We start from the raw sequence: 21,053 nt of genomic DNA, 5'->3' as shown, positions 1-21,053 counted from the left end.
GTAGGATAGTAGTAGGTAACCTGGGGGTCGAAGAGGTTTACATATTTTTAGAAGATTATGGTTTTCTGATCTAAGTGGGTGGTTGGGAATGTAAGAGGTTAAGGAGGTGGACAGAGGGGGATGACTAGAAAGTTTGAATATGAGCTTGTGAGCAGTGGTAAGTTTGAGGAATTTGAGGTCGTTAGAAAGGTCAAGCCATTGCAGGAAGTAGAGAGAGAGAGACATTGATGAGATGAGTTTCTAGAGTTGGTGGCGAATTTGGAGATTTTATGGGAACAGATTTCCAGCTTGGCTTGTAAGCCAAGCTGAAGATTAGTGAACAGGGGAGCACCATACATAAGAGAGGGTAGAAAGTAAGTAGAGGTTAGAGTTTGTCTGGTGGAGGGGGTAAGATAACAACTGTGTCCATACAGGAGACCTAGTTTTTGGTGATTTTTTTTTTTTATGATGTTAGATTGGATATGGGTGTCAAATTTTAGATTTTCATCAATTACGACACCTAACAGTTTGGTATATGATACTATTTCTATAGGGATGTTATTTGCAGCAGTTAAAGTAAAGGAGTTTTTGTCTCTACTAGTGCTTTGGGATGGGGAGAAGATCATTAGCTTTGTTTTAATGGCATTTAAGGTGAGGAGGTTTCTGTGCATCCATGATTCAGTAATGGAGAAAGCTAACTGAGTTTTGAGGAGAAGATCATAGGGGGTGTCTGCTGAACAAATGATAGTTGAATCGTCAGCATATCGGATTAATGTGGAATCAGAGATAGACTGATGGAAGTTATTAATGAAAATGTTAAAGAGAAGGGGGCTGAGGACAGAACCCTAGGCAATACCAGTAGGGGTGTGTAGAAAGGAAGACATTGAGTTTTTCCATTTAACAGCTTGTTGTCTTTCAGAGAGGTAGCTAGTGAACCAGACAACAGTGGGAGGGGAGAGGTTGAGAGAGGAGAGTTGAGATAAGAGAATAGGGTGGGATACAGTATCAAATGCTTTGGAGAGGTCTAGGAACAGGGTAGAAAGAATTTTGCCAGAGTTGTGTGCAAAGTTAATAGAGTCTAAGAAGGAGAGGAGGACAGTGATGGTACTATGATTGGGATGGAAACCATCTTGTGTAGGGCTTAGTAGGTTGTTTTGGGTCAGATAAGACATCATTTGGGACTGAATACATTTCTCCATGATTTTTGATAGTGTGGAAAGGATGGCTATGGGCCAAAAATTAGAAGTGTCAGTGTTTTTTCCCCACATTTATGGAGTGGAATGATGAAAGCATACCTCCAGAATGAGGGGACATATGATTCTTGGATGGATCTGTTTATTATGATAAGAGATGGAATAGGCAATGCTGTCCGCAGACAGTTTAGGAAAGATGCGGGTAAGTTATCTGGGGCAGAGGAGCATGGTTTAAGTTGAAGGATGAGTTTTTTTATTTTGTTTTCAGAAACAGGAGAGAGGGTAAAAGTAGGGGTAGGAGCAGTCAGATGGGGGGAGACATACGGGGATTGCCCAGGGGGGAGAAGTTGGAGAGTAGTGAGAGAAGCTGATAGTGAGTTTAGCTATGTATTCTATGAAGAAGGTGTTAAAGAGAGATGCTGTTTCTTGATCAGTATAATTTGGGTTTGGGTCCTTGTTACCAGGATGGATTAGTGAGGAGACAGTGTTCCAGAATTTTCAAGGGTTGGATTAGTGTTCAGATTGAAGCTTACTATAGTATTATTTACGATCCCTGATTATTTGCTTTATACAGTGTTACGGAGTTGTTTAACTTCTGTTAGGACAGAAGGTAATTTATTTTTCTGGTATAGTTTCCACTTCTTACTTCTTAGGTGCATGATTTGTTTGGTTTCTTTCGTTAGCCAGGGGGAGACTGAAGCTTTGACTCTTTTAGTCTTTAGTGGAGTGAGATTGTTGAGAAGGTTCAGGAAGGTTCTATTAAAGTAATCAACAGCATTATCAAGTGGCAGAGTTTTTAAGGGTGACCATTCTGTTACTTTTAGGCAATCTATGAATATTTGTGGGTTGAAATTAGAGAGGTTCTGAGATTGTATATAGTGGTATTGTTTTTGAGGAGGAGTGGAATGCCGGTCAGCAAATACAGGCAAGTGGTCACTGAGAGAGTCAGAAAGGATTCCATTATTTGAGATAATGTTTGGATGAGACACTAAGATCCACTCAATGATGGTACCAGTGGGTCTATCTTTATTTGGCCTGGTAGGAGAGTTTATTAGCTGGGTGTAGTTGTAGAGGCTGATATTTAGAGAAGGGATTCAGGGTTAAATTTGTCCCAGTTTATGTTTACGTCGCCAAGAATGAATGTTTTGTTTTTGATGTTAGTGGAAAACCAGGAGAGTATATCTTCAAGTATTGGGATGTTGTTGCCTGGGGGAATATAGAGGGCAGCTATGCATATGGATTTATGTTTGATACGTTTTAGGAGGGCTATAGATAATTCAGAATTGGCAAACTTAGGAATGGGTTTGGTGTAAGGAGTAACTGTGTAGGAGGAGGAGTAGAGTATTGCTACTCCACCACATTTTTTTGGGGTCTATCAGAGTGTAACATTTGGTAACCTGGTGGGAGAATTTAATTGTCTTTTATATTTGGTTTAAGCCAGGTCTTTGTCATGGCAACAATGTCGGGTTGGTTGTGGAACAACCAAGCACTGAGGTTGGGAATTTTATTTCTGAAGCTTTGGGCATTGATTGTAATAAAATGAAAGGTCTTGGGGTGGGGAAATGTGGTATATGGAGATGGGAGTTGGGTGGGGTGTTGGTGGGTCCAGGGTTGGGGTGGATGTCACTGGAGAGAGAGAAAGAGAGGAACATTCTATTCAGTATGAGTCTAATACAGAATGTTATGGAGGGTGAGTTTGGTTGGTAATGTATGGTGCATTTAGTTGGATATGGAGAGGGGGGAGAAAAGGACAGGGTAAGTTGGGTAGCACTGTGTATTTAAAGAGGAGGATTGTGTTTGAAGAGTAGAGCTTGTGGGCTATAGAGGAGAAGGAGGGTTAGATAGCATGTTGGACGTTTGATGTATAATGTAAAGGTAAAGTGTGGGAGGGGGTAGGGAGGTAAGTAAGATAGGATAGGGTTGAAAGGAGTGTAGTGATTATTAGCAGGCTGAAGAAGTATGTTGTAGTTTGAGACATATTGTGGGTGGCATTAATTCTGATTAGGTGGGAAATGGAAGGAGTAGGAGGGGTTCAGGCTAATTGGGTAGGGTAGTGGAATGGGAGGAATTTTGGATAGATAGGTGCACCAATGACAGGGAATCCATGAGTGAAAGAAAAACAATCAGCGAGACTGACAGAGAACAGTACCTTGACAAGGTCAGTGGCCGATAGGCAATACAGCCATTGCACTTTACATTTATGCCACAACAATCAGGTAGGTGAGTAATGTGCTGTCTCCTTTCACAGAGAGAATAATGGCCTTAGATGTTGCAAGGTCTGTGGGGTTGTAAATGCAACCCAGGAACTGCTGGAGCACTGGAGTAGGTCTTGATGGGTTAGGAAGGGTACGGAGTGTAGTGGTTTGCCTGGTAGTGTCTAAGAGGGCTACACCACAAGTCCATTTGAAGAACTGGGATATAGAAGGGACACAGGTAAAAGGGGAGAGATCAAAAACGTATTGTTGGTAGAAAACGGGGGAGAGGATAGATACACAGTGATGTACAACAGCTGTAACCAGGTCACCAGTTAGTTAAAGTACAGCACTATACTAATAAGGCAAAAAGGACAAACAAAATTAACTTTTAGCTGTTGTCGGTTTTATCTGCTGCCAGAGCGTTCATTGTGGGATAGGGATTTTTAGCGTGTAGAGATTGGTAAACAGGTTCAGCCATAATGAATAGCAGGAGACCTGAAAATAGAAAAATGACAGAGGAGAGAGGATAAGTGACTAATATAATGCAAAAGAGTAAGATGTAAATCAGGGTGAAGGGAAACAGCTAGAAAGAGAAGATGGTAAGGTAAGGATTTAAGCAGAGGATAGTCAGAAAGTAGAAAAAGGGAGAATGGCAAAGATGGAGGACAGAAATACAAGGGCATAATGCTGTAGAGAATTACCAGTGGATAGCAGCAGAAACCGAGAATAATTAGTAGCTCATAGCAACAATACTATCACAGTAAAACAATTCAGCAATGCATATAGTAAACTCGCTCTAGCAATGACAAAATCCACTTATGTAATCAAATATGTATACACGCAATCACTGAAAATTAACAGCAATCATTGTTATACATTTGTATGCTACCTCGCAGTAGAGATTAGACTAGTGAGGCTGTTCAAATGTAAATACAACAAATCTACTTTGCTACTCTACGTAGTGTGAGAAATATATGTTAGCTTACCAGTTATTAAAATGTGGTCATTCACTGTGTAACTGCTGGTAGGTTAACACTAAGAAAGAATGAATACTGAAAAAAAAAGTGCGGTTGGGAGGTTGGCATAATGGTTAAGGTGTTTGTCTTACAGACATAAGGTGCAGGATTTGACTCTCATTTGGGATACTTGGCTAGGCTTAAAATGGCCAAAAAGTGCAGTTAGCCTAGTATAAACCTATGAACCATAAAATTAACTTCACTTAATGTCAGTGACATTAGCAGTGCCAGTAACACAAATTAATTTTTTTGACTTTCTAAAATTTGACAAAACTAATGTAAGTTTACAAGAAACACATCTTTTAGAAAAGGACGTTACTTTTTTGAATAACAGACTATCTTGTTATGATAGCTCCATCATTCAAAGAGAAGAGAGGAGGAGTAGCTATTTTAGTGAAAAAAAAACCATTCATGCCAACAGTTTTATCTGTATATGTGGATACAAATGGGATACTACCAAAGATTGTCTCAGGACTTAATGGAGGGGATTATACAAAAGTGAATATGTACTGATTTCCATGAGTTGGAACAACAATAAGAAGAGAATTTTTGAATTATTACTAAACAAAATCAAGGGGAGTATAATACTGGGTGGGTATTTTAATTGTGCAATGAAAAATAAAAAAAAGATGTAAGTTAACTAGACAATCCAGCATTTCTTCTTCAGTTAAGGTACTTAAAACAGAAATAAATTTTAAATCTAAACGATATAATCAAAAAGGTCCAGAACCATATATTAGCTAACTATAGAACTCCCTCTATGACACACAAAAGCCATAATGCCTATCTACAGGAATTAAAATCACTCAGTATTAAACCCAATACCATTTTCCTAGGCAATCTAAACTATCTAACTGTAGACTGGGAAACCTACACCATCACTAGTGCAGAAACACAGAGATTCAAGGACTTTGTCAATAAAAATCCCCTGGAACACTTAGAGTACCCACTTGGGGGGGGGGGTAACATCTGTTAGATCTTGTCCTTACTAATTTGGGAGAATTTTGTACCATCCCTTACATATCTTTATCACTTATTATGTCTGACCAGAAAGTAGCCTCCCTCCAAAGAAAAATGAAACCAGAGAGCCATTTCACCCTACCAAACCCAGTTAACTCAACTAAATATATAGAAATGTACACAACCATACTATACCAGCATGTGGACAGCTGCACAGATACAGCTGTACCCTATAAGAACAAGTACAGGGAAAACCCCAGAAACAAACCCATATGCTGGAATATTAAAATCAAGAAGCTTTATAATAAAATTAAAAGAATTTTGACCAAAAGTAATAAGAGTAATTCCCAGAATGTTAGAGTCCTTGTTACTGAAATAAATAAATGATTCAGGAGCTTAATAAAATCCACCAAAGCCAAGTCTGAGGTTTATATAGCTATCCAAACCAAAGACAATCACAAGACATGTTTTAGTTATGTTTGTAATCTCAATAGCACAATGCAACAATCCACTGAGCTGATTGTGAACAATGTTACATACAATGAGGCTGAAGATAGAGAGCCCACTGGCTGATAAATTTAGCTCTAACTTTACACTTGTCTCCCCTCTGTCTGTCCCTCAAAATATACCTGAAACTGTCTCACCTCCAGCTATCACACAAGACCAAGTCCTAAAATTGCTATCAAAAGCTAAAAATACAGCATTGATGGGTCCTGACAATTTCCATGAATCCATGTTAAATAGCACGAAGCACAATTTTGCCACACCCCTCACAGCACTGTTCAGTCTAAGCCACCATACAAGTCTTGTACCAAGTGAATGGAGAATAGCTAGTCATTTCCTTGTATAAGGGAAAACCTTCCACAGACCTAGGCAATTACAGACCCATAAGTTTGACCAGCCTCATATGCAAAGCTATGGAAACATTTATCATGGACCTAGTCAATCAGGACTTAAGGAACCTCCAAACACTGGACCCATCTCAGTCTGTATTCATCAAGATCAGGCCATACTTACTAAATATTATAGATTTTTTGAAAAAATTACCAAAGCAATGAGTGAAGCCAAAATTCTACACACTGCAAACCTCAACCTAGCCAAAGATTTTGACACAATTTCCCACTCAGGCATAGTAGAATAGCTATATGAGCTGTGAATAAGCCCCTTTGTCACCCACTGGATTGTGAGCTTGGCTCACAGATAGGATGCAGATAATCAAAATAGGGGAAGTTACCTCCACAAAGAGACCAGTCACCAGTGGAGTCACCCAGGGCTCAGGGCTGGGTCCTCTCCTGTTTGACATCTACTTTTCTAAAGATTAAGCCAATACCAAAGGGCTCTGGTGGACTAAGTTTGCAGATGACATTAGTCTAGGAGCAGTCACTTAATCCCCAAATGACATAGCCATCCTGCAGAATGATTTGTCCCAATTAAATTACTGTCTCAAAAAAAATCATGGATTGAAACTAAATGCCAAAAATACATGATTGTATCATTTGAGAAGTTATCTACCCCAGAGAAATATTGACCCAGTTGTTTGAGATTTGGGAAGTTATGTGGACAGTGACCTAACTTTTGACTAACATGTGTCTAGTGTTGTAAGAATGTCCTTCAATATACTGCACAGCTTATAAATAAAGGGGCTGTGTCTAGATTTAGGGATGCCATTGTCCTCCTTTACTCAGCCCTCTTTAGGCCATTCACTGAATATAATTCCCCCTTTGGCATGTGTTTGTCCAGACACATGCAACAACTGGAATGTCCATAGAAATGCCCTACTAAAAGGATATAAGCCCTAAACAACATGTAATACATGGACCGATTCAAAGTTCTGTCAATATACTCAGTATCCTACAGACTGCTTAGAGTTGACCAGTGGCTGGCATAGAAGGTATCCTTCAACCCATTACAGATGGATTTACTGTACATCAGCCCGTCAAATTCATCAGAAATACTCAGTCTAGAGATCTAAACCTCTTCAGCAACATCAACTGAAAGGTTTAGAGGAACAGGTATATCTTGCAGAGGATACTGCTGCTGTGTAACAGACTCCCCATCCATATAAAACAAAGTTCATCCCTGTCCATTTTCAAGCACAGCTTAGATCTATAGATAGGAGACAGAAAATTTACCCCAGGACTGCCCCCTTTTCTACTAATGGTCAAAGACCGCCTAAATTATTTATCCCGAAAAGGATTCCCTCAAATTATCTATGGTATGATCCCAGGCTTCTCATTAGGGGTAATATATAATTATCAACCATGAAATGGGCAAGGCCAATCTGTAATCAAATGGGATATGTTATTTCAAGCAGAAAAAGAGAAACTGGATAGGCTAAAATGGCCTACAAGGCCAGCTAGTCTAGTTCTTATCTATGAACCTATGAATGTATAATTCAGTTATGAGATAAACTGTAGTTTTACCTGTTTAGAACTCAATCTGCAGTGGATAAAGTGCTTGTTATTCCTTGCCCCTTCTGGATCATAGCAATATATGTTTTAATCTTAAAGTGTCTTCAAGAACTTTTCCTGTTTTTTAGGAGAATCCCACCCTATTCAACTTCACAATATGATTTTAATGATTGGCCAATGAAAGAAATTGAGCAATATATGGACTTAAATAATAATAACTCAGTTAATGATATTACATTATGTCACTATCTAAATGTCTATTTGTTTACAAGACATTAAAAGTTGTCATAATACAAAAATTTAAAAATTTGGATGAAGAAATTCAAAATCTACAAAAGAAGTTGCATGCTGAGAAACTTGAATTGCAAAAAGGAAATAAAAATAATATGAAGGTTGTTAAGAAATTGACAAAGGAATACCAACATATTCTTATGCATAAACAGAACTGGCATTAGAAAACAGATAAATTGCATTTGCATACCACAACACACAAAGAGTTGCATAGATTGGCTAATAGATAAAAATTCATTAATAAATCTAATCAAATTAAATGTATGACAAGCTTCAATCATGGCACAGGGAGTCTTCAAACACTGGAACCATCTCAGTCTGTATTCATCAAGGGCAAGTCATGCTTACTCAACATTGTGGATTTTTTAAAAGGGTTACCAAAGCAATGGACGAAGGCAGAATGGTACACGCTGCATACCTCAACCTATCCAAAGCTTTTGACACAATTTCCCACTTAGGCATAGTAGAAAAGTAGATTAAATGTGTGACAACCTTCAACTTATGTGTGAAAACATTAAGCACAGAAGACAATTTACAGACTTTTAATAAATGCTATGAGAATCTAAATATTAATTAGGTGCTGGAACATAAAGAAGATTAAGGAAAAAAATGTTAAAAATTAATTCTAAGAAACCAGCGTGTTTACAGAAAGGCATTTCATTAATAGGAATTGAAAACATATATGACTCATTTTTTGTGATTAACTATCCCTAAAATCAGATTGTGAAGTTAAGTAAGCTGGGAGTCTACAAAAATAGCAAAAATTCATTGAGGATACTGTAAGATTAAAAAAATAAAGCTTCAGGATTGGTGGATATGATTTCTGAAGCTTCTAAATTATTACCTAATAGTATTATGCATTTATTAAAAGGAATTTTTATCACTACAAAAAGACAATGGGTTCCCCATCTTGGAAGTTTTGTCTAATAATTATAATATTAAAATAAGGCAAAGACCCCAAATAATGCTCTTCCTATGGACCTATTTCTTTTTTAAACACTGAGTACATCATTTTCATGTCAATAATTATGAGCAACTACAATAAACAGTAATTTGAGGGGACAGATTCAATAAAGCCTACACTAAGTATACCCGATATATATTTAAGAACATTATTATCACATTTGCTGTGCTTTCTAGTCTCAGAAAAATTACAGTAAGTGTATGCAAAGTTTACACTTTGTGGTAACCTTTATGAATCCCTGTCAATATTTAAAGCTGCAAGAATATCAGTAAAAAAACTAAAATTAGGAGGAGTTGTCTGTTCACTCAGAATGGTGTACTCTGAGTGTACACAGTGTAGGCTTTATTGAATCCTGGGGAAGGACAACATGACATTCAATGATGTTTCCAACATTTTATTTCTAGAGGGTACAATGCTTCTTTACAAGCTATGTGTACTCCTCTGAGGTTTATGAGGAAGTTAAAAGAAATAATGACCACACTGTCCCTAGCCCAGCACAAGATATAGTACCCTCTAAGGTTTTGGAGGAATGTTAAATAAATAATGACATCATCCTCAGCTCTCCTTACACACACACACACACATACACACACACACACACACACACACACACACACACACACACACACACACACACACACACACACGTACCACAACCCTCTGTGTACACCAATGAATAGGGCTGTTTTTTGACTAAGTGAGGCTCAGAGTAGAGAAAATTACTATATCCGTGTCAAAGCCAATTATACAACCTTGGTGTGTGAGGGCCACCAGCCCCTAGATGTTCTAAAAGTCTGGGAATTCTGTGATGCATTTATTTATTTTATTTGTATTTTATTTTATTTTATTTTATTTTATTTTATTTTGGGGAGATGTGACTGCTAAACTGAGCAAGTATCAAGAAGGATGTTAACTTTCATCCAGACAATCTCAACTAAGCAGTTTTAGCCAGTTCATTTTATAATTCAAATGACTAATTATGGTAAAAGATGATGGTCATGTTTGCTCCAAACAGCAGTTGCTACACATTAAAATATTGCACATTGCTTCACCTATTAACCTTATTCCTGCAAATCCAAAATAATAAGCAAACAGCAGCAGGTAGCTAGTCATTTTCCTTCACAGAAGATGACCACAACAGTTACAGTTACAACTATGCACATCAGGTGCATAGTTAAGTAGTCCACTTTCTTTTCACAAAAGCACAGTAGTGCTGCAAAGCCAGATAGTGATTGTTTAATCTCAGCAAAATGAAAGAGGGTAAATTACTTTCATCAAGCTAACCAACAACCCTTACTCAGAAGTTACAGACATGACATCTGATGCTATATAATATTATTTTACCTGCACTGTCTACGCAAACAAGTTGCCATGCATTAACGTATTACAATCCAAGTTGCTCCACCCAAATCCCAAAGTCAGAAATATTGCAAAAAATATCTGGTTGACCACTGCCAGCTTCATTGAAAAATAATAGCAAAACCTATCATACCACACATTCCACACAAATTACAAAGGCAGAAATATTGTCAAAAATATTGATCACTGGCAGCATCATTGTAAAAACAATAAAACTTATCTCACTGGGGCATTCCTCTCATCTCACCTGTTCAGAGTTCTGCAGAACATTACTGACTGTCTCTCTTAATTTTGACTTCCGTCTCTTGTAACTTTTTTTTTTCATTTCTGCCAAATGCCATTACAATCAGTCAGTAAAGCCAGGCATTACAGATTCATACTTCCTGTTATAAAAACACTCTTTCAGGTGGCTTTGCACTTAATTTGAATATTGGAAGGTCTCTAGTCTGTGACCTTACAACAATGAAGTTTCATGCAACAAGACTTGAATGTCATCTGGAGGACCCATGCCCCCAACCAAAGTAACTGATGTGCCATGCATTCATTTTCTTTCATTAAGGGTGTTATATTTCTTTATTTTTTAGAGTCAAGAAAGACTGATATAAAAAAATAAATAAATAAACAGGGAAAGTACACCCCTACGAGCATGGTACCCTAGGTGGCTTATGCATAAGACAGGCCCAAACTGTGAGAAAAAAGGAAGAAAAATGTAATCTGGATGGTGTGAATAGGCAATGAGGATCCTTTTTTAGTTAGGCACTAGATCATAAATGATGCTAAGTAAATGTCAAAGTGCTTTCCTTACCTTCAAAGATGCCTGGAGAGCTGCACCCTAACTTTAGTTTGTCCCCTTTTGGCCTTTTTGTAGGTGAAAAGTCCTTTGGTAAAACTGTTGCTTCTCACACCTCTGGCAACTTATCAAGTGTTTAAACTCTAGTAAAGAACTAATAGTGCACCTAAATGACACACACAAGTGCACCTACTTTATATACAAAACATAATCTACTCCTCACAGCAAGGCTCCTCCATCTTATTCCTGCATTTACACATAAGACACAACTCTCTAAAGATCCTTATCATATAACAGATGGAATGCCTTCTATTGTAAATATGTAAATGTAACTTATAATTGCCATTCTTATAGTAGTAGCATATTAACACCTCCTGTTACCGATTAATGACTGTATCACACTACATTTGAAAAAATGCTTGAAAAATCATGCAGACCACCATGTTGAAAAGCATAAACCTTTTAATAAAACACCAAGGGCAAGCGCTTTTGCAAAAGCCCTTCATCAGGTCTATAAAATCATAAAACACATCTATATATTTATATAATTGTTAGACCAATCCAAACTAAATTTAAAATCTCCTCCCCCTCAAAACAGGTTTGATAGGGAGTACACAATTCAAACCTGCTATTTTATCTGCCATAAATTCAGGTATCCAATTAGATTCAAGGCTCTCTGTTTTATTTATCATGTCACCACCACTAGCATTAATATTAACTACCTGAAAAACCATGAATGAAAATACATGGCCAGTGTTAAAAGCAATATGTTGTGCCAGCGCATTATGTCTTGCTCCCAATCTAATGTCTCTTAAATGTTGCAAAACTCTGTCATTTAGTTGTCAGTTAGTCTTTCCCACATAGAAAGAACAACATTATCCACATTTAGCTAAATAAATGACATTAGTATTGTTACAATTCACATATAAGTTAGGTTGATAAACACGTTTGGTAAGAGGATGAACAAACTTATTGTCAGATGTAATATAAGGGCAAGCTTTACAGCGATGACAAGAGAATGTCCCAGTCCTGGTAGACTGAGGAGCTCTATTATATGTAATCCCCTTACACAGTCTCCTCTTTAAATTCAAAGAATTCTTAAATACAAATAAAGGTTTATCTCCTATACATTTCTTTAACTTTTCATCAGTCAATAAAAAATTCCATTTATCTCAAATTACACTGCTTCTTAATACTAATCATTTGAATGTTTTAAACAAAAGGTTAAGTTTTATTCTGTCAGTTCACTGAAAATAAATGAAACTGTGATTGATCTTAAACTTTTTGCTCGAAACTTAGTATTGAGAGACATATGTTTGGTGAGCAGGGGAATGAAAGAGTGGCATAATTTAGAAAACCTAGTACTTATGTCCCGGCAATATATCCCATTGTAGACACCTTTGTTAAGTCCTGTGAGATGGACTTAACAAATAGAATGAAAGGGATGAATCATTCAACCTTTTTAAATTTAACATATGATGAAAAGTCCACACTCAGAGAATTAGAACAAAATACTAATTTGGTAATTATGCGAGCGGACAAGGGGGGAGCCACTGTAATTATGAATGCTGCCATTTATGAATATAAAATGAAGGAGATGCTCTCTGATGAGTCCACCTATAGGTGAATTGATAGAAAATAATGTGATAGTATTATGAGTTCAAGATAGACAGTCCCCAGGATTCACGAAGCCTCCGTGTAAGAGTTATAACTCTTACACGGAGGCTGCAGTTAAACGGAGTGATGTCAGCATGCTCTGCATATTCATGAGAGCATGCTGAATCACACCTAAGTCGAACACGGTCCATGTAAGACAGTAGGGGACGTGTCCGTAGGCTGAGCCCTGCAAGCGGACACGCCCCCAGATGTGTAAAAGTGCCCAAAGTAGACACCCACAACAGAGTCCACGGAAATGTGAATAAACACAACACAACACATGCCCCTACAGACTATTAAACATAAAACAATCTAAATGAACATGTCATATTTTTTTTAAATTGTAAAGGTGTTTAACCGTGAGTGCGCTCGTTTGCGTGGGCGTGCCCGTAGCGCAGCTACAGTTAGCAGTCAATGGGAAAGCATATAAGAACTAAATATGCAAAATAAGCCAGGAAGCAATAGCGTAGCGGTAGAAATGCCAGCTGCAGAGCAGGCATTCATGGTTCGAGCCCCCACAGCACAATTTTTTTTTTTTTGCAAAATAAGCAGGAAACAAGTCCCTGACACATATGTACACATAAAACCAGAATATATGTAAAATGCAATGAAATATCCCATTTATATTGAATAAATGTGAGCTAAGAAATGAATATAAACTGCCAGATGTGCCCATAGCTGAGCTGCAGTACAACAGAGTGAGTGTATGTGCCCGTAGATAAGCATTGGTTTAACTGGTGCAAAATGAGTGCCCGTAGTTGAGCAGTGGTTTACCATGCTAAATATATGTGCCCCTAACTGAGCTGAGCGGAATATGCGTGCCGATAGCCAAATGAGGCTTAAACCAGCGTACCCCGTTTGCGCGGAGCTGCGCACCACGCAAACAAGCTAACCAACAGGCAACGTTGAGCAAGCCGTATCAAAACTACCTTTACGCAGACACACCCCTCAACATGTCTAGACAGTCATGAAAAATAGCAGTGGCCAGGTTTGAACCCAGGATACTATACACCATAGTCAAGGTACAGAACCACTAAGCCATGACAGCAGTACCTAGAAATGCAATAATAGCTCATATATAGGAATGAATACAAACTACAGCATGACAATGCAGGTTTACTGAAGTTGATACAATTCCAAAATGGCCAATCACAGATATGTGCAGGAAAAACGGACTATATAAGCCCCATAGGCGGGAATACACAGCATAAACGATTGTAGAACAGACCTGCAGGCAGAATGTCAGGTGTAGGAGAGGGTAGTCGCTTTCGAGCGCAGAGGTGGGGTGTTGAGGAGTCCAGGTACATGGCCTGGCTCCTAGTCCACAGCCATGAGGCCCAACTCATGCAGGGCCAGGTCCTCTGGGGAGTGTACAGGGCTGAGGCGTGGGACCAGTTGGCTCATGAACTCACCAGTGCCACAGGAATTCCAAGACCAGGTGAGCAGGTCCATCACCACCATGCGGACCTGAAGAGATGCAAGCAGGACCAACTGAACCTTTGGATCCAGGAGGCCCGGCAATCACCCAACGCCCCACCACTGAGTAAGTAACAATTAATTATGTATGTAGAAAGTTAAACTACCTGAAATTATGGATATGTGTATTCCAATATTACTTCATTTATATTACAGCTGCAGGTGTCCGTTCTGCGAACCGCAGAGCCTATGCCGATAGGCTGGTGCGGTTGCGCCACCAGGCAGGTCAGTAATCCACTACTAGTAACTGTAAAGATATATAAATGTATGACAGTCAGCAAAGAGTGCAGTGTAGCCAGGAAGGAATTAAATCTGCAAGTAACAGTGTGAAAGTGTATGCAAGTATTGCCTGATTACAACAGTTCCCAGCCTGTAAGTGTAAACTAAACATGACACTGTCCAACATATATTTCGAAATAAAATTGCCCTGCCTGTAAGAAAATAGTACACAACCTGCAGCAGCATGTAAAGTACAGCTGCAGAAGAGGATGAAATCACATGTGTGAAATATATTCCTGTGGAAATACTGAAACATGACAGAAGTGAGACTGCTGGAAAGAACTGTAATAACTACTGTTAAAACATGTCAATAAAGCCTAGAAGTACCAGTCTGAATAGTAACATGAAAGCAAGTGAGAGAGTGTGAGAAAGTGTCAGGAATACAGCAATACAGTAGTAATAACCCCTGAATAAACTATACTGCAGTTAGGACAGAATTAAATGCATGTGAGACTCAGAACCAAACAGCAAAATCTGTTCAAAGTGTTGCTGCATGTGGAATGTGTACACCAAAATCTGGATATGTTGCTCTCAGTCTGAAATACGCAGATAGGATGATTGTCTGATATACCAAACATCCTCACTTGTCTACAAGTATATAAAGCAAAGGTAACAGGATGATGTATCTGAACAAAGCTCGATATGAATGTGTATGAACAGCAATAAAATGTAGATCGATGTTGCAGTAACAGTCCCATCTGCAAGGTTAAGTAGTTAACATATAGGACACTGTAGTTAGAACAGTAGTGTGTATATAACTGTAGCTATTAGAAATGTACAGCATATGTATTTGTATTCGAAGGTGTTAATATTACTTTATTTACCCCACCCTCTAACCACCTATAACCCATTCCACGTGAAAATGGTATGTGCAATCACAATTACCACCCCTGGACGTCTGTCCTGTTGGGTCATATATATTTGCATGTCTGTTGATGCATCCGCCCTGTTCATACATCCACACCTGATGGCCTGTTGCCATCAATCAACCCTGCATGTTGTTGGACTGTGTATTACTGTTCAAATTATGCATGTGTTATGCACGCTGTTCAATGGTGTGAATATCTGGGTGTTTGGTTAATGGGAATACTAATGCATGCTGTTACAACTAATTGTGAAAGGTATTATATGTCACTAACCCAAACTGTCATGACATAATGCAAAACATAGAACGACAGGGAAGGCGGGTTCCAGCGGACCCACCTCTCCCACCTCAGCTGGCGAGTGCACCTGGCACTAGTGCCGAGTCCGGACCCTCCTCAGGTGGCCCTGTGCCACCTGCGGGTGGAAGCGCTGCAGGGGATGGGGCTCGCCCCCCCTCTGCAAGTGTGGCTGGAGGAGATCCACCACTCACCCTCCGTAGCGTCCGGACTGTGGTGCGTAGGGAGATTCGGGACTCTGTCCTCGAGCCCCTATGCCAGCTCAAGGCATGGGTGGCACAACTAACGGGCATGCCCGTTGCCCCGCCTACACAGCCCCCAGCACAGCCCCGTCCTGGGCAGTGAAGGAACAGTGGCAACTGCCTATGGGTGGGGATATCAGTTCCACTGTTGCCATCTGTGGGCTCATGGGCTCTGGATATCCAAACCTCCATCCCCGTCAATTGTGTAACCCCCCCACACGTGTCATACACCGGCCCTGTATGGGTCTTGTTTGTCTTGTCTGTTAACCTACCCAACCTACCTCCCCAGCTGTACCGACTACTTTCACCTGACATACCACTCTCACCTGAAAAAAAAAAAAAAAAAAGAGCACTCTGTACCCACAAAAAAATTACGCCCCATACATAGCTGCCCATTTCGCACACATGTCTACTGGACATGGAACCTATCAATTCCAATTGGCTGTACAACAAGTATTATTGTTGTCCTGACACCTCTCTCAGGGGTGTAAGGTTTCAAATGTCACACCAAATTACATACATATGCACAGCTGTTGCTGCTGAAGAAATGGGCAGCTATGGGCCTTACCTACATCCCTCCTGCACATCACAAGCTTGTTTCCCTACTGTCGTACCCTCTTTGTGACCCCTTTTTCACCACTTTCCTGTCTCCCCATTTTTCTTTTCTTTCAAGGAAAATAGCGCGGGTGTGCGCAAGAGTAAGCACGTTTAAGTGGTTGCAATCAGGTGTGCGCTTGTGTGCACGGAGCTAACCGCCAGTACGCATGCGTGAGCTCCGCGCAAACCAGCACTAACCCAGTTACAACTGCTTAAAAGTGCCTTAGGCACTTTGATTGACAGGTCCTGTACTCAGTTCAAAAGAAAAATAAAATCCCACTGTGAGTCCCGAACCCAGGACCTTGGCAACTATAGTCTGTATGACTTACCACTAAGCCATGACTCTTTCATAAAAACATTGTGCTAAAGTAAATATATCATGTAACAGTAGGAATGAATGTAAAGGGAATATAGATGTGTAGTACACAAAGCATGACATTTAGAATCACAAACAAAACTGGTGGATTTCCATAATAGTAGTGTGTGAACAGAAACAGCCATGCTAGTTGGAAGCTAGTAGGTAATAATGTCACCATAGCACCTTGCAAGGCACACACATACTCACAGCAGGATAAGCACTGCCCATACCCCACAACCTCTTACAGGAACACATACGGACCAAGTAATAAAATATGTGGAGCAAAGGCCCAAAACCAGGGACACATTACAAATAAAGTTACAACAAACGCAGACAGTTCAGAAAGTAACAGGGTCTACACCTTGTGGAATGTTTGGAAGGGTATGCAGTCTGGAACTTGAATGTTTGTCACCATATTCTGACTTGAGCCCAGACTGACTTGCCAGATAAAGGTGTGCATGAGATATTGACCAAATTATGAGGCAGAAATGTGGACAGCCTGCAAATATCTGTACACATGACGGGTCCAACACCACCATATTTAAATAGTTAAGAACCTAGACATAGCAACAGTGAATGTCTTACAGGGATGGCCACAGACCCCATGTGAAATGTACAAACAGTAGGCAGAAAGGTGTAACACATGCAATGGTAACTATGGAGTCCGGAAAGTATTCACCACTCGCATGGCAGAAAAAGTGTAGTAATACATATGCTCATGCTAACCCACAGTCACAACTGCAGCATACCAGACATTTTAATGGGTGTACCCCACTGATATGTACCATTCCATGAGGCACATAACTGATGAACCTGAAAGTCTCTGGGGCCTGCTCAGCAGCATACTCAAATACCCTAATAGATGTCAAGGCCCACACCATGGCCAGACCACACTGCATGCTGTAACACCCTAGCAGATATAGCAAGCATTCCAAGGTGTGAATGTACATGGAAAATAGGAAAGCTACAGCAGCACACTACAGTCAAGACACCTAGCAGGCATACAAGTAGTGACTGTAAAGGGCAACTATTGAAGCCTTAGCAACAGAGAGCAAGCAAAAGTGAAAGGAAAGCACACACACACACATTAACAATAGTAGTAGTTGTAGTTGTCAGTGTACATACACAGTTAGTACAGGAAACTGGAGAAATGAATGGAGGAATGTTAATATACAACACACCTGGAAATATGAGAGAGATACCAACCTTTACACTCACAGAACATTGTCCACAGCATAACAGCATGGTCCCTGCCCTTAACATCTGAAAGGGCTACGCCTATCTCACACACCTTTTTTAGCACTGTTCTGAAATCACAGTGAGAACTGCAATCAGTACACAACTGGCTGCATGCAATTAGCAAATGCTGGCTAACAATTGGTGCAGAGGCCATCACATGGGCATATGCAGATACCTACAAAAGTATGCTGTACTCCATGTCTACGCATGCAATACTTTCATTGCACCCTGAGAAGGACGTGAGAGACAGACAGAGACAGAGAGAGAGAGAGAGAGAGAGAAAACTGCAATTAAGCAGACAGAAACGAATTGTTCAGCAACAGCTACGTGAAAGCTGACAACTGGGAAGTGGAGCAGCAGGACAGAGAACCAGACAGCAGCAGAAGCAGCTGTGATAAACACAGGTAATGTAAAGTAATACTATAAAGGTGTACATACTGTGAACCCTCCATATGTGTCATTGGTCTGTATCCATATGTATATGAAGATGTGTAAAGGGCAGGAGACATACAGCAACTATCAGTGAAGGCTGTACATACATTTGCATGTGAGAGCATCTATGTGCACATATCAATGTTGTTTGATTGTAGGTTGTAGTGCCATGTACAAATTAGGTTACACAGCTATGTATGTTTAGCAGTATGTTAGTGTGTGTATACAGTATGGTAGACAAATATGTTGATATACCTGTCCAACATATGGATATGTATGTATGTCAACATATGTATGTGTATATATATATATATATGTATATATATATATATATATATATATATATATATATATATATATATGATATGCATATATGTATACATACATAGAGAGAGAGATGTAGGAATACATAGACAGATGTCGATAGAATATTGTGCCAACATATCTATGTAATGCACACATGCAGATATAGATATATGTAGATACATATACATAGACAGACTGATCTGACTACCTACAGGTATGATTGTATATGATGACCTGCAACAAAGCCTGTGCCCCCCCTCCACATCTATAGCAATATATGTACATCAATATATATATATGTGTATATGTATGGACATATATATATATATATATATATATATATATATATATATATATATATATATATATATATATATATACATATAGATATATCTATATACATATATATATATATATATATATATATATATATATATATATAGAGAGAGAGAGAGAGAGAGATGTATATAAAGTCTGAGTGAGGCACATGTGTACAGATGTATTGCAACAGGTGCCTGGTGACAAAGGCATGGAGTGAACACCAGTGTCAAATCCAGAGTATCATACCACATTCCAGATCACCAACACCAGTAACCACTAGATATGTGATTGGCCGCCCACCACTGCATGTGTCAGGGGTGGGCAGGGTCAGAAATGTGTACAATAGTGGCCCCAATGATAGTCACAGTGGCACACTATCCCTGGAATACCTGCACATGGTATGTGTCCGCAGACATGGTGAGTCAGGTATGGACATGTAGGTCGGTGTACCCCCCACACCACATAATGGATGCCATGGTATGGACCTCACATGACAGCAACAGATATGGAGAAGGACACAGTGACATGTACAACACTGTGACAACGCACTCAAACACATTACCAATGCACAGTGACTGACAACACCACAGAGTACACATATGCTACCCACATAGAGGTTACTACTCCCAGATTTACATATGGAGGTCACACCCATGACAGATGTCCAACAACCATAGTAACACCTCCCACCATCCACAACCTAAATGTCTGCTGTGTGTCGTCTGTGCCACTGCAATAGTGTGCACATGTGGAGGTAAGAGTTCCTACTCACAGATAAGACACACCCTGCAATAAACCACACAGTGTTAAGAAGCGAGACTCCCCATGAGTACGTCACACATACCCCTGCTGAATGTTAGTCAGATAGGTAATATGCCATATGAGTCACCCTGTGTAACTGTGTGGCGGCAGCAGGTACCATCACACCACATGTGTCACAATGGTCAGGGTAGCAGAACAGTGCTGCTGTAGACACAGGGGCAATAGCATATTGTATAGTATTGTATTGTAATGTAATGTATTGTGTTGTATTGTATTGGTATGGTGAGGTGCCTCCTTCATGGAGTGGAACCACTGCTGCTGTGTGCCAGTGTACAGGTACATATCCTGTAGTCAGGCTAGTGTTACATAGCACTTCTATATGTGTGTTTAGCTCCTGTCAGAGGTTATGTAGCATGCAACTGGGGATACCATCAGGTCCCATCCATGTTGTGTATTCTGCTGTCCTGCGGGTGTCTCTCACCTGGACATCTGTGATGACGGGGAGGTTACAGTCAGCTGGGATAACTATGCCTTATTACAGGGGAGAGGGCGGGGTGACACCTGCACTGAACCTGTCCACCACAATGTTGTCGATATCTGTGGTGTCAGTGAAATATGTGTTGTGTACTACCTATGGGCATAGAGGATGGCTCCTGACCAGGTTGCTAACATAACTGAAGAAGGCCTCCTGGTCATCTGTAGTGTCACTCTTGATTTCCCTCTCAACGTTGCCCATGTAGTCAGTATGATGGAAAATAGATCCTTACCAGTGCTGCTCAGACATGCCCTCCCTTCAGTGAATGATGCTCTGTCTTGCAGTAGCTTCCATCTTGTGTAATACAATCTGTCTATGGCTGGGGTCCACCAGACAGGATGCTGTCCCTTTGTGGAGAGTGTCTTGGTCATATATGGGATTGCATGATCCATGCATTCTTGGAGATGTCTGTAGAAAGCAATTGTGTAGGGGTCAGCATTGTGGGTTGTATTTGCCACTGGCCCAGTGGGCTATAAGGATACCATATCACTGTTACAAAGTTTAAAGTTTGTATCTGTAATGTTATGCACTA

The sequence above is a fragment of the Protopterus annectens genome, chromosome 2.part0 (genome assembly GCF_019279795.1).
Source record: "Protopterus annectens isolate FY-2018-M chromosome 2.part0, PAN1.0, whole genome shotgun sequence".
Lineage (NCBI taxonomy): Eukaryota > Metazoa > Chordata > Ceratodontiformes > Protopteridae > Protopterus > Protopterus annectens.
Note: the sequence above shows the minus strand (reverse complement) of the source record.